A 12,058-nucleotide genomic window follows, 5' to 3' on the forward strand; every position below is an offset into this window, starting at 1 on the left:
TGTGTGCTTGTGCCACCCACGCACGCATGCGCGCACTCTCTCTCTCTCATGTTTCTGTGTGTGTGTGTGTGTGTGTCAGAAGCAGCGACACTGCTCATTAGGACAGTACCCGGGGACCAGCTCCCAAGACAACACAGCCTGGTCCTCAACACCACCCCTTGATCTGTGTTAACCCATTTTTGGCGGGAGCCCCTTTTGGTGTTAGCATTACGTTATGCTTTAGCCACTTGGTGGCGCGCTATGATAGATCTGATGTAGATCTGATGTAGATCTGCTATTTTTGAAAAATCGAAGAACGACTGACATAGAAACATAGCTTTTTCAGAAAACTGTCAGGATGTAGAAGACATTTTTTGAATCTGATCTCAGGTCAAAATGGGTTAACTCCATCCATCCATCCATCCATCCATTCATCCATCCATCCATCCATCCATCCATTCATCCATCCATCCATCCATCCATTCATCCATCCATTCATCCATCCATTCATCCATCCATCCATCCATTCATCCATCCATCCATCCATCCATCCATTCATCCATCCATTCATCCATCCATCCATCGCTTCATCCCTTCCTTCCATCCTCCTTCCTTCCTTCCTTGCTTCCTCTTCCGTATGTGGCCCGCAAGGGTCCCTTTGGTTCCATTTGTACACTCTAAGGAGTTGCATTACCACTAAATATTTCTCTATGCACCATTTTGTTTCAAATAGCTTTTCCACTGAGGAGCTAATAGTACACCATCAAAATCGTTGCCGTTAGGCATAAACCTCACATGTCCATTATTATTATTATTATAATTTTTTTATAATATATTATATATATATATTTTTAGTTAATGTCCCACTTGATGTCCTACTGGATGATAATAATTTAACCTATTTTGGGTGGGAAGTGGGAACCCCTTTTGGTGTTAGCATTACGTTACGCTTTAGCTATTGAAAAATAGCAGATCTACAAGCTCATAGCGAGTGGCGCGCTACGAGCTTGTATAGGTCTGCTATTTTTGAAAAGTCGAAGAGCGACTGACATAGAAACATAGCCTTTTCAGAAAACTGTGAGGATGTAGAGGAGGTCAAAATGGGATAATACAAAGGAAAGGTTTCCACTTACAAGGTTTCCACCCGACAGAAACCTTGATCTTGGACCGTTGTGGGTCCATGTTTACACCAACAGAGCTACAAACACTGCATATGCATACAGTACGTACAGTATGTACAGTATATCTTATGTTCTCTCTGCCATAGCACTATGATGAAGAATGGAAGAAGAAAAAAAAGGCAAGGGAAATGTAGAGGGGGGGGTGGGGTCATTAACTTTATGGATTCATAATTTAATGTATTTTTGGTTGTGTATGTGTGTAACAGAAGTGTAATTTAGAAGAGTAAGACGTTAACAGTTCAGAGTCATTTTCAGCATTTATTCCCACTGTAAGGACGATTAATTTCAACCTTGCCTTGGTGGTTCATTGTCTGACAGAAGTGTGTGTGTGCATGTGTGCATGCGTGCGTGCACAATGACAAGCATACAGTATATGAGAGACTGGATCACGAGATGAGAGGCGCACGCGCACACACACACACACACACACACACACACACACACACACACACACACACACACACACATACACCCCTATCCATACACACACACACACACACACACACACACACACACACACACACACACAGAGAGCAGCCCGAAAACAAAGGTCCAATTGTCTGGTGAGCTACTGTATATTGTGACCCGTTTAGAACTGAGAATATCGTCATTCTAAGAGTGTTCTCAGTTCGACTGTGTCTTTGATTGACCCTCCGGTTCTGGAGGGTTCATTCTCTGGTCAGTCCGAAACCATGCAGTGAATTATGGGAGCAATCAGTAAGATAATAAGTAACCTGCACGCCACCGGCTGCCATGTTTAAAATCTGATGTTCCATTCTGATGACTAATATTAATCACATGAACTCACCCCGATTTTCATCAAAAGCATACATTTTGGAAAAAGAAGTGAACACACAACAGGCGACAATTGCTGATTTGCAGTATGTTTTCCACGTCAGGTTTATAATTACATCAGGGTAAAAAAAAACATAAAACAAGGTAGGCTGCATAACACTGACGTTATAGTACCCACCAGTGATGTAAGCAACACAGTTGCAGTTAATGAAATTAACAATGGGTGTGTTAGATTTTAGGAGTGTCATTACTGTCTATCATGCTTGCACATTGGCATGCCCTTGGCTCACACTATGTAAATCCAACGCTCATTATTGATTTTTTTTTTTACTAGTCAGCCATGTTTTAATTTTGCAGTACTTTTTATCCTGAAAGAAAAAATCAGCCTTGGGTTTCATGCTCCTTTAATATTTTGGACAGTGTTTAGTGGGGGCGTGCACGCCTATCCAACTCACCAAAAGTCCCACATGTGCAAATCACCCGTTGCTCCCGACAGGCGTTGGTCCGACATGTATTGCGTCGTGCTTGCGGTTAGGGTTTGGGGTAGGCCGATAGGGTTAGGGTTAGGTTAGGGTTTGGCATAGGCCGGTAGGATGTCAGACTATTTACTGTTGGGCTGTTACTATGTACCCGTTTAGTGCAGTGGTTTTAAGTACTGGACCCTCGTCTGGTTTGACAGACAGGTAGTGTGTGCAGGCTGGGTGGTGTGTGATAATCCGGTTGAAGTATTCATTTGGTACGGCGACAGTGGCGGCGGGCCCGGGAGAACAATAACGCGACACAAGACAGTATCACGCTAAAGGTTCACCAAGTTTATTACACACACAGGAACATATATAGAGCTGGATCCCAAATGACAAGATATGAGACATAATAACCGCTAACTGCGGCAAGGCTGACCTTGCTGTCTGAGATGTCTCTTGTAGCCTAACTGTAAAGTATGCTACAGATCAGTCAGTACACAATACATATCAGGTACACTGTGTCTCACGTTCAAATACACAGCCATGGGCGATCATGATTATAACAGTTTTCAACCAGTGCTCCGGACTCATCTCCCTTGATAGCGGTTCCAAGTGGTCCACAGCTAAATGATGGAGAGTTATACACTTATTAGATCTCTCACTCTACACTTTTTAGATCTTTAGCTCTTGAGAGTGTAAAATGAAACCAAATGGACCCGTACATGTCCAAATCTTTATCGTTAAACATCTACATTACTTAATTAACATTACTTAAGTCTACAGTTAAGAGAATGTAATATAATTGTTATTTTCATCAACTCATGTTGTCTCTCCTAATGCTACCGCAATACAATACAGCATGAAATTGTGGACAAAATCGCAAATCTAAATATTCATAGTCTTTGGTCTGAGAGGCTAAATGTCATCAAATGGTGGTCCGTGGCCCATAAATAATGGGCCTTGATATGAAATGGGTTGAAAACCCCCTGGTTTAGTGAAATGGACATCTAATCCGTTTGCGTTGCTGCTGTGTGTTGCATTGCGTTCGGCGGCTCTCCCAACTTGGCCCCCCCCCCCCTCCCGCCCCCAATCGTCTCGCTCCCGTGACAAATGAGACGTCCGTTGGAACAATTATCGTTTTCGGGATCGCAAACGCGCTAATAGAATTCATCACTGTCTCTTTGTGTGTTTAAGCTCGTATTAATCAAGTGATTAATTGCCAAATATTACACAGCGAGCAGGAGCACCATGTCCCCTATTCAAGTGCCTTCGAGTGTGATTGGTGAATGATTACACATTATTTGTGTGTGTGTGTGTGTGTGTGTGTGTGTGTGTGTGGGACACTATGGAAGCTTTCCCATTCACATCTCGGAAAACATGTTTGATCCCAGCGAAGATGACTCCGATATCAATCGCACGGCAGAAGCATTTGCACTTTTGCAATTTAGTCATTGAATTGACCGTTATATCCACCTTATATATTAATACTATTTGATCCTTTATAAACGAGAACGCTGGTGAGGTTTTGAACAAAAAATGTAACGTATGTTTTAAATTCTGGACCCTCTGACAGTCAGTCAGATGGTCTCTCCTCTCCCATTTCACCCGCATTTGATCTCGGTGTAACGCTGTCATTTTACATTCTGTTCACAATCCTCCCAGCAGCTCTCTGGTATAGTACAGTACAGCTCCATTTTTATGTTATTATATATTCCTTTTCCCAGTTAAATCAAATAATTAAGTCTGGGAGTGTATACAAATGGAACTTCACATGTTGGGTTTAATTTGTACATCAAAATGAGTTGCATATCAAAATATATTAACACTGTGTGGTAAATTCATTGTATTTTATTTTGTATTCCTTTCCAAACATGTACATTATTCAAATGTGCTGTGAAATCAAATACTTTATTGCAGACACATTTAATCATGGCTGGTTTTGATCATATTTGATCAAAACCCCCCCAAAAAAAGTTCAAAGCAAGGGAGGCAGTTTAACATTTTCACTCAGCAAGTGTAGCAGTTTCTCTGTCAACACCTTTTTAGGATAATATTTAGTGTAAAGGTTTATTTGTTCTCTCTATATCAAAGCTATCCATGCTTCCATTAAAGTCGACACAGAGAATGGTTTTCATATTGCTGGGACTTTCATCATGCTGCACTTAGCGCAAGATAAGAAAAGTCAGAATAAAACAAAGTCACGGTACCAGTATAAAGTAAAATAAAGTTATACATAAAGTAATAAGAAGATACTGAGCTTCTGGCACTGGTTCTCTGAATTTATGTACCGTACATAAATACATAGAAATATAAGAATGGACACACATTTATTACTATGCATATATCACCACCAGTGACTGTATGGATGATTTAATGTACAGTCAACATTGAATATGAGAAGAATTGCCAGTGGCTGAAGCTCGTCTGTACTGTAGATATTGGTTTATGTTAGGATTAGGAATAGGGATATTTTCTCACTGTAGAAGTCATACTATCATCTAAGATTTCTTTTTTGTTTCTGTGATTTTACTCTAGAGCATGGGATGTTCATTCAGCATAGTAGAAAGAAGTGGGTGAAATTTGAGAGGCTGGTACTTTTGTGTGTCTTCACAGTGTAGTGTAAGTCATAGTTGTTTGTATACCTCAGGAAAATAGGGACGTTGATGCATCTAGTCATGAATTGTACGCACAAACAACACATGTTTGTAGATATATTGAAATGAGTCAATTCATGCATGTTGAGGTTGTTAATGGTGTGGCTCAGTACTTCAGTTCCACCCTTGGCCACTGGAGGGAGCTAAGCTAACACGTCATGGAGTCTGCTTGCATGAGACTTCTCCTCACCTCTTCTGTCTTTGAACTCTCTCCCCCTCTCTCTCTCTCTCTCTCTCTCTCTCTCTCTCTCTCTCTCTCCCTCTCTCCCTCTCTGTCTTTGGGCTTTTTGCTCCAGTTCAAAAACAATTCTAATTGGGAGTAGTCGTCTTTTTTTTTCTCCTTGTTTCTTCTTCTCCTTCCTCTCCTCTGGTCCGAGTGGGCTGATAGACGCACGCGTGTCCTCTCTCTCTCTCTCTCTCTCTCTCTCTCTCTCTCTCTCTCTCTCTCTCTCTCTCCCTCTCCTCCGCTTGTCTTTTAGATGCACAATTTAGCCCTGACAAATGTGATGTTTCAGTTAAAATGTTAATGGGCGCTACAGAACTCTGCAGCCAGACTTCAAAGGGCATACATTAATACTTAGACCTCGTGTTATTTCTTCTTCTGTTTAGTCTCCCGGGGAGAGAGAGAGAGAGAGAACGGGAGAAAGAGAGAGATTTCAAGGGTGTCCGTTACGACCCTCTGTTCATTTCTTTTTCGCCAGTTAACACGCCCAAGATGTTTCCTCTTAGCTGAAGGTAGAGCACCTCGCCGCTCGCAAATTAACGTCCATTAGGTTGACTCCGCGGAAAATGAAAGTGCGTGAGAGAGGGGACAAGGGGCGAGATGAGGATCTGAAAAGTGTTAGAAAACGAGAGTGGGGGGGAGGGGGTTGTCGGGGGGGGGGGCGACGCCAGGGCGATTCCGCCGTCATTTAAGAGAGAAGTTCTTTGAAGCAAATTCAATCGAAGGCGGCAGGGGAAACGCAACATTTAAATAGCCTACCTGCTGGTGTTTGCTTCAACAACGGGCCTACACACACACAAAAAAAAAAAAAACGTAGTCAATTGGCGTGGTTAACAGACGTGTAGGGAGAACAATGGGAGGGCATGTTGGAGGATGTTAAAAGCCTGTTAGCGCAAACCACGGCTCCTCCCAGATGCCGTCTTCAGATTGTTTTCCATTTTTCACATTAGGGCCTCGTACCTTTGTAGTGTGTGTGTGTGTGTGTGTGTGTGTGTGTGTGTGTGTGTGTGTGTGTGTGTGTGTGAATGCATGGTTTGATTCAGCTGGAGGAATGCTTTAATTTATGTAGACGGCTTCGACAGAAGAACATACTGGGTACGGCCTGCAAGATCAGAATCATGTACTCCTAATACACACGTTTTCACCGTTTTTGCTGATAAGAATCAATCACTCCTGTTTTCTGTAGGTCAGTGTGTATTGTTAAGCCTATCATCCACAGTAAAATCCCCAATGTTATTTTACTGTGTGTACAAATGTAACCAAATTGATCCATTACATTTGTACACAGTTACAGATTGGTAAATTAACTATATTATTATCTATATGGTGCTTTTTTTTCCAATTCTGATATCTGAGCCTTGTATCATAAAATGATTATATAAGGCCCGCCTCCTCGTTAAAATTATGATTAAACCACGATTTGCAGGGGCACCAATCACTACCGACACACGGACAGAAGCGGTTCGTGGTGATTATGTTTTTCTCTTTTTTTTTATCATGATATTTATTTCACAGTGAATTATGTCAAATGCGTTCGGCTATAGCGGACAGCTACGCCGCAAAAAAATCCCTCTTGGTTCTATTTTTACACTTTGATAGTTTAATTAACGCTCTGGATTTCACCGCTTGTTGTCTCCGCATCTATTCCACATAGGCGTCTTCTGTAGATGCTGTGCTCTGTTGATAGAGTGCAGTTAAGAAATCGCTCTCAGGAACTTCAGCTGGTGGAAGTTCAACATATTTCGGAAGTGACTGTTGTGTCACTGTGTCTTCAGATTTGGAGCTAACAGGAGTGTATACATATTTCTCTGTTATGTTTTTCTGTCGTGTCACAAGGTATTTTTGTCCCCATCACCCACTGGTTCGGAGATATGCATGTCTTTAATCATTTTATGAGGTTCACATCCAGCCATGCCTTGCTATTCCCCATGCTCTATGATGACTTCTTCTGAACAGTCTAGGAAAACATGCGTGTGTCATACCGGACGTGGAATGTAATTATGATTGTGTTATAAACATTTATGTAAAAATTGTCCTGGTGGGAAAGTTAACCAGCAGTACTAGAGGCCTTGGTAGGATAGGAAACCAGCAGCACTAGAGGTGTGCGCGTGCGCTTGAGTGCTGTCTCGAGGCAGTACGTCTCATGGCCACCTTCAAAGACACTGCGTCATGTCTCCTGTCAGCTGTGTGAAGAGTCTCTTAGCCAGGTGAGACACCGAAGACGACACGCCACAGGGGCTCTGTGTCAGAGAGACGGCGTGTATGTGGAAAAGGCATGCGCACATGTTTGTGTGTGTGTGTGTGTGTGTGTGTGTGTGCGCGCTCGTAGCGTGCGTGTTAGTGTGTTAGAGAAGTGTGCGTCTGTGTGCAGGACACACGCAGATGTTTTTGTGTGTGGATGCGTAAAAAGGTGTGTGTCTGTGTAAATGTCTCATGTGTACTGCATGTGTGCGTGCAAGCTTCTGTGCGAGAGTGTATTGTGCATGGCATTTTGCTGAGAAGTCTTTTGCCCTTGGGCTGTGTGTGTGTGTGCGCGCGTCAGTTGCAGTTAGACGTCAGGGCTGAGGAGAACAAACACTCTGACATGAGCAGGAGAGAGGCCAGGTAGTGATAGAGCTGTCAACGTACATTACTATACCCCTATGTCTCTCTCTCTCTCTCTCTCTCTCTGTCCATTCAGTTCAGTTAAACTCAGAAGGGCTTCACTGACATTGGAGACATACAGCGTGCAAGCAGGATATAGACTAGAGCTAGAGGGGCACTGAGGCGCAGTCGTTAGCGCTGTCGCCTCACAGCTAGAAGGTCCAGGGTTCGATTCCTGCACCGGGGACAGTGTGGGCGTGTTCTCCACTCCGTGTCATCAGTGCCCCCCATACCCTGGGTGGGGTTTGTGAAAGGGCTCTGTGGAGTGCATGTTCTCCCCGTGTCCCCTAGGGGACCAGTAATCCTGGTCTCTATACTGCCTCCCCCTGGCCAGCCGGAGTGCCTGATGGAGGGGAACTCTATATTTTTCTGATACCGATACCAGTATGGGAAAAGTTGCAGACACTGTCTAAAACAGGCGTGCCCACACCTTTTTTGATATATATATATATATATATATATTTTTTTTCATTGCTGAAAATAATTAAAATCTGTATCTGAGGGGGATTTGGAATAGCGGCACTGGCTTTTTCCTATATAACTTTGTAATGCCCTACTGTGTCTTTCAAAGCGACCGGTGGATGGATCCTTCTGAAGAAGAATGTTCTGTGATATTAAAACCCTCTGAATCGCTGGCATATAGAGAAGAAGATGTCTTAACTCTGGCGGTTAATGAATGAATCAGAAAAGCATAATCCACAGAATAATCTCTGATAAAATACTAATTAAATGATAGACAATCACGGCCCCAGCATTGTTCTTGGGTAGCGCCCCCAGTAGCAGCACCCAGACAAGACACCCCTCTGCGGCTGCCTCCTCCCGACCCTTGCTTGACCTTTTGACCCTTGACCCCTGGGATGTAACAGCATGCCAAGGCCCTGATGGGGCCAGGAAGCAGGTCAGCGGCCGGCAGGAAATGGGGGTTACCGAGCAACATAGTAGAAAGTCTAACAGCCATCCATCATGTGACCGCTCTGTATCTACACCCTGTCGCTCACTGGGAGATTGCATCTGTGTGTGTGTGTGTGTGTGTGTGTGTTCATGCTTGTATGTATGCTATATATTGTATGTGAGGGGAAAATGTCCCCATCAGTATAGTAGAATTTGAGAAATAGATATACTTTCCTGGTCCTCAAAAAAAAAAAATCTATATCGTTTACAAATTGATTTAGACATTTGGACGTTAGAATAATGCCTGATTTGTACCTAGTCGTGTGCCTGCGGACAGAAATCGCCACGTATACTGGTAAATCTATGTGGTTTCGGCTTCAGGGATAGGGTTAAAAATTGTGCGTGTGTGTAAATCACAAAGAACTAGCTGTGGCAAAACACACACGCGCGCTGCACGCTCACACACTTCTCGCACACTTCGACATATGCTGCACAGTGCACAGAAATGCTGACTGACTGAGTCACAGACGGAGACTGACGCTCTCTCTCTCAGCGAGCTCCACCGAAACAGCCCTGTGCGAGTCCCTATACTGTAGATGGTTGACTATCCAGCTACATTCTCTCAACTGTTCCAGATAGTTAGTTATAGTTATCATAGTCATTTCTAAGTATTAAGTATTTGGCATTGATCATTCAATTATAGTTATATATCTCATAAGCTGTTTGCGAAAAAAATTAATAAACTTTGCATAAGTCCAAGGTCAACCATTCCACTCGCTTGTAGAGAGCGTGCGTGCGCGCACACACACACACGCACACACACACACACACGCACACGCACACACACACACGCACACGCACACACGCACACACGCACGCACACACACACACACACACTCTCCAATACTCCATTTGCAACTCAACGAGTGTGCAAATGGAACCAACCACTCTGAAGTTAGAATTACTACTCTGGATTATTTTTTTTAACGGGGGGAGGGGGTGTGTGTGTGTCCAAGTGTGTCGCTGAGCAGCAGAACAGGCAAACAGCCATGAAATCCCTGGCGCCTCCTGCCAGGGTGCAGATAGACCCCGCTGAAGTGGCCAAATCCTGAGAAACCAGCTCAAATCTGGCTCTAAACTCTGGTGAGAGTAGCGAGAGAGAGTGTGTGTGTGTGTGGGGGGGGGGGGGGTGGTATGTGTGTGTGTACAGTACTGTAGCTAAAGCCTTTCCCAATGTCAAGTGGTGTTTGTTAAACTAGTCTGTGAGTCCCTGGTGGTCTGTGCGGTCCAGCAACCGGCGCCAGATCCCTATTCAGAGGCTCTCATTCACACACGTCTTACTGGCTGTCTCGTATAACCATACGGCAGCTCTTCATCCACATTTTCCTATTATTCCTCCTCCTCCGCCGCACGTGGCGGTGGGCTAATCCTCCCGCCTCCCCCTCCCCGTCTCAGGTACATCTTGGCGGGTATACACGTCGAATGTACACACACACACACACACACACACACACACACACACACACACATGCGCACAGGAAAACAAAACACACAATCGTTCCATGCCGAGAGAAAGAGAGAGAAAGAGACGAGAGAATAAGCCATTAGGAAAGCGCGGTAACCTCCTGGGAGATCATAGCACGCTTCCAGACCTCTCTGGTGACCGGAGAGGATTTGCGTGGAAATCATCGTTTTTGTTTGTTTCCTCTTTTCTTTTCCTCTTTTGTCTACGTATGAGAGAGAGAGTGTGTGTGTGCAGTGCAGTGCAGTGTGCATGATCTCTCAGCGTAGAGATGTATCACTCGGAAACTGATCCGAGGGGGTTTGAGTCCTAACGGTTTATAGATCGTTTTTTTCAAAAATGTTGACTTAAAACAAACACAATAATAGTGAAAATAGCAGATCTACGAATTACGAGCTTGTACATTTTCACTACAGTGAAATGAAGTGAAGTGGTCATTTCGCAATGTACTTTTTCCCCCCCCTTCCTATAAATGTAGTGGGGTCAAAGGTACAATATTGGTCTTTGAAATGTAGTCACAAGTATCCGCAAATAGTATAAATGCCTCATTTAAATGCACCATTTACCAAATACAAATACTAAAATAAAAAGTACTGCACAGTTCTAGAGGAAATGCACATTGTTACTGTCCACCACTGGTTTACGTACGTATGCTCTCGTGAAGTCTCCCCTCGTGTTCTCTCTCCTCTTCTGTCGTTCCCCGCCACAGTCTGTGCAGAGTGCAGATAGAAGTCTACTATTAATTGTCACACAAATATTTGCTATTAACGATTTAATTGTGTTTTTTGGCATTGGAAATTGGAACATTTAATATGAATAGAAATTACATTTCTGTTTGCCTTTTAGACTTCGCAGAAAGCTATTTCACGTCACATCTGCCCTGTGCAAAATTCGTATTGCTTTTTGAGGGGTGCTAGCCCCTCGTATATACAGCTGTTGTCCCCACACGTCTCAATATTTACCAATGACAATGAAAGGAGAAATTAGGTCAAATGTCTGCCAAATATGACGTAGATTTAACCAACCAATCACATAGATTCAGTTGTTCATGAGATGATGTATGATGATGTATAATGATAAGAGCGCCCCTCACACAATTTATTTTATTCATAAACTTTTATGTATGACCTTTCAACAAACGATTATGACAATTATGTCAAAATGATTGCGATTAGACCATTAATGTAGTAATTGTGACAGGCATAACAACTATAACCAGTAAGACGCCCCGAGGGCGAGGGCGCGTGCACCCATCAACATCAACATATGGGATGTCAGAACAGTAAGAAAAGGTGGGGACGGATCAACATATTGAATGTCAGAACAGGTCAGCTCCATATATGGAGTTCTAAGGGTTTGAGGTTTGAGGTCAGATGTGGAGTTGCTGGCCGGCTCCATATATGCAGGTCTAGGTGATGATCCAGTCTTCTCCATGTATGGCTATCCAGGGTTAGATGAGGTCAGTGTCGTGATCTTCATATATGGAGATGGCCATATAAGGTGGCGTGACGTTTCACGAAGTTTGATGTCACGAGGCGTGACCATATGTGAGGGCGTGATGTCACGAGGCGTGACCATATATGGAGATGTGGTGTGACACACGGAAATGCAGGTTTTCACATTCATTGCGACGCAATAACCAACCACAGACCTCGAGTCAGCCGAGTTGTTGTTGTTGTTGGTTTGCATGGGCTAATGCTGTCCGG

The sequence above is a fragment of the Protomyctophum bolini genome (assembly GCF_963924005.1).
Source record: "Protomyctophum bolini genome assembly, chromosome: 24".
Lineage (NCBI taxonomy): Eukaryota > Metazoa > Chordata > Actinopteri > Myctophiformes > Myctophidae > Protomyctophum > Protomyctophum bolini.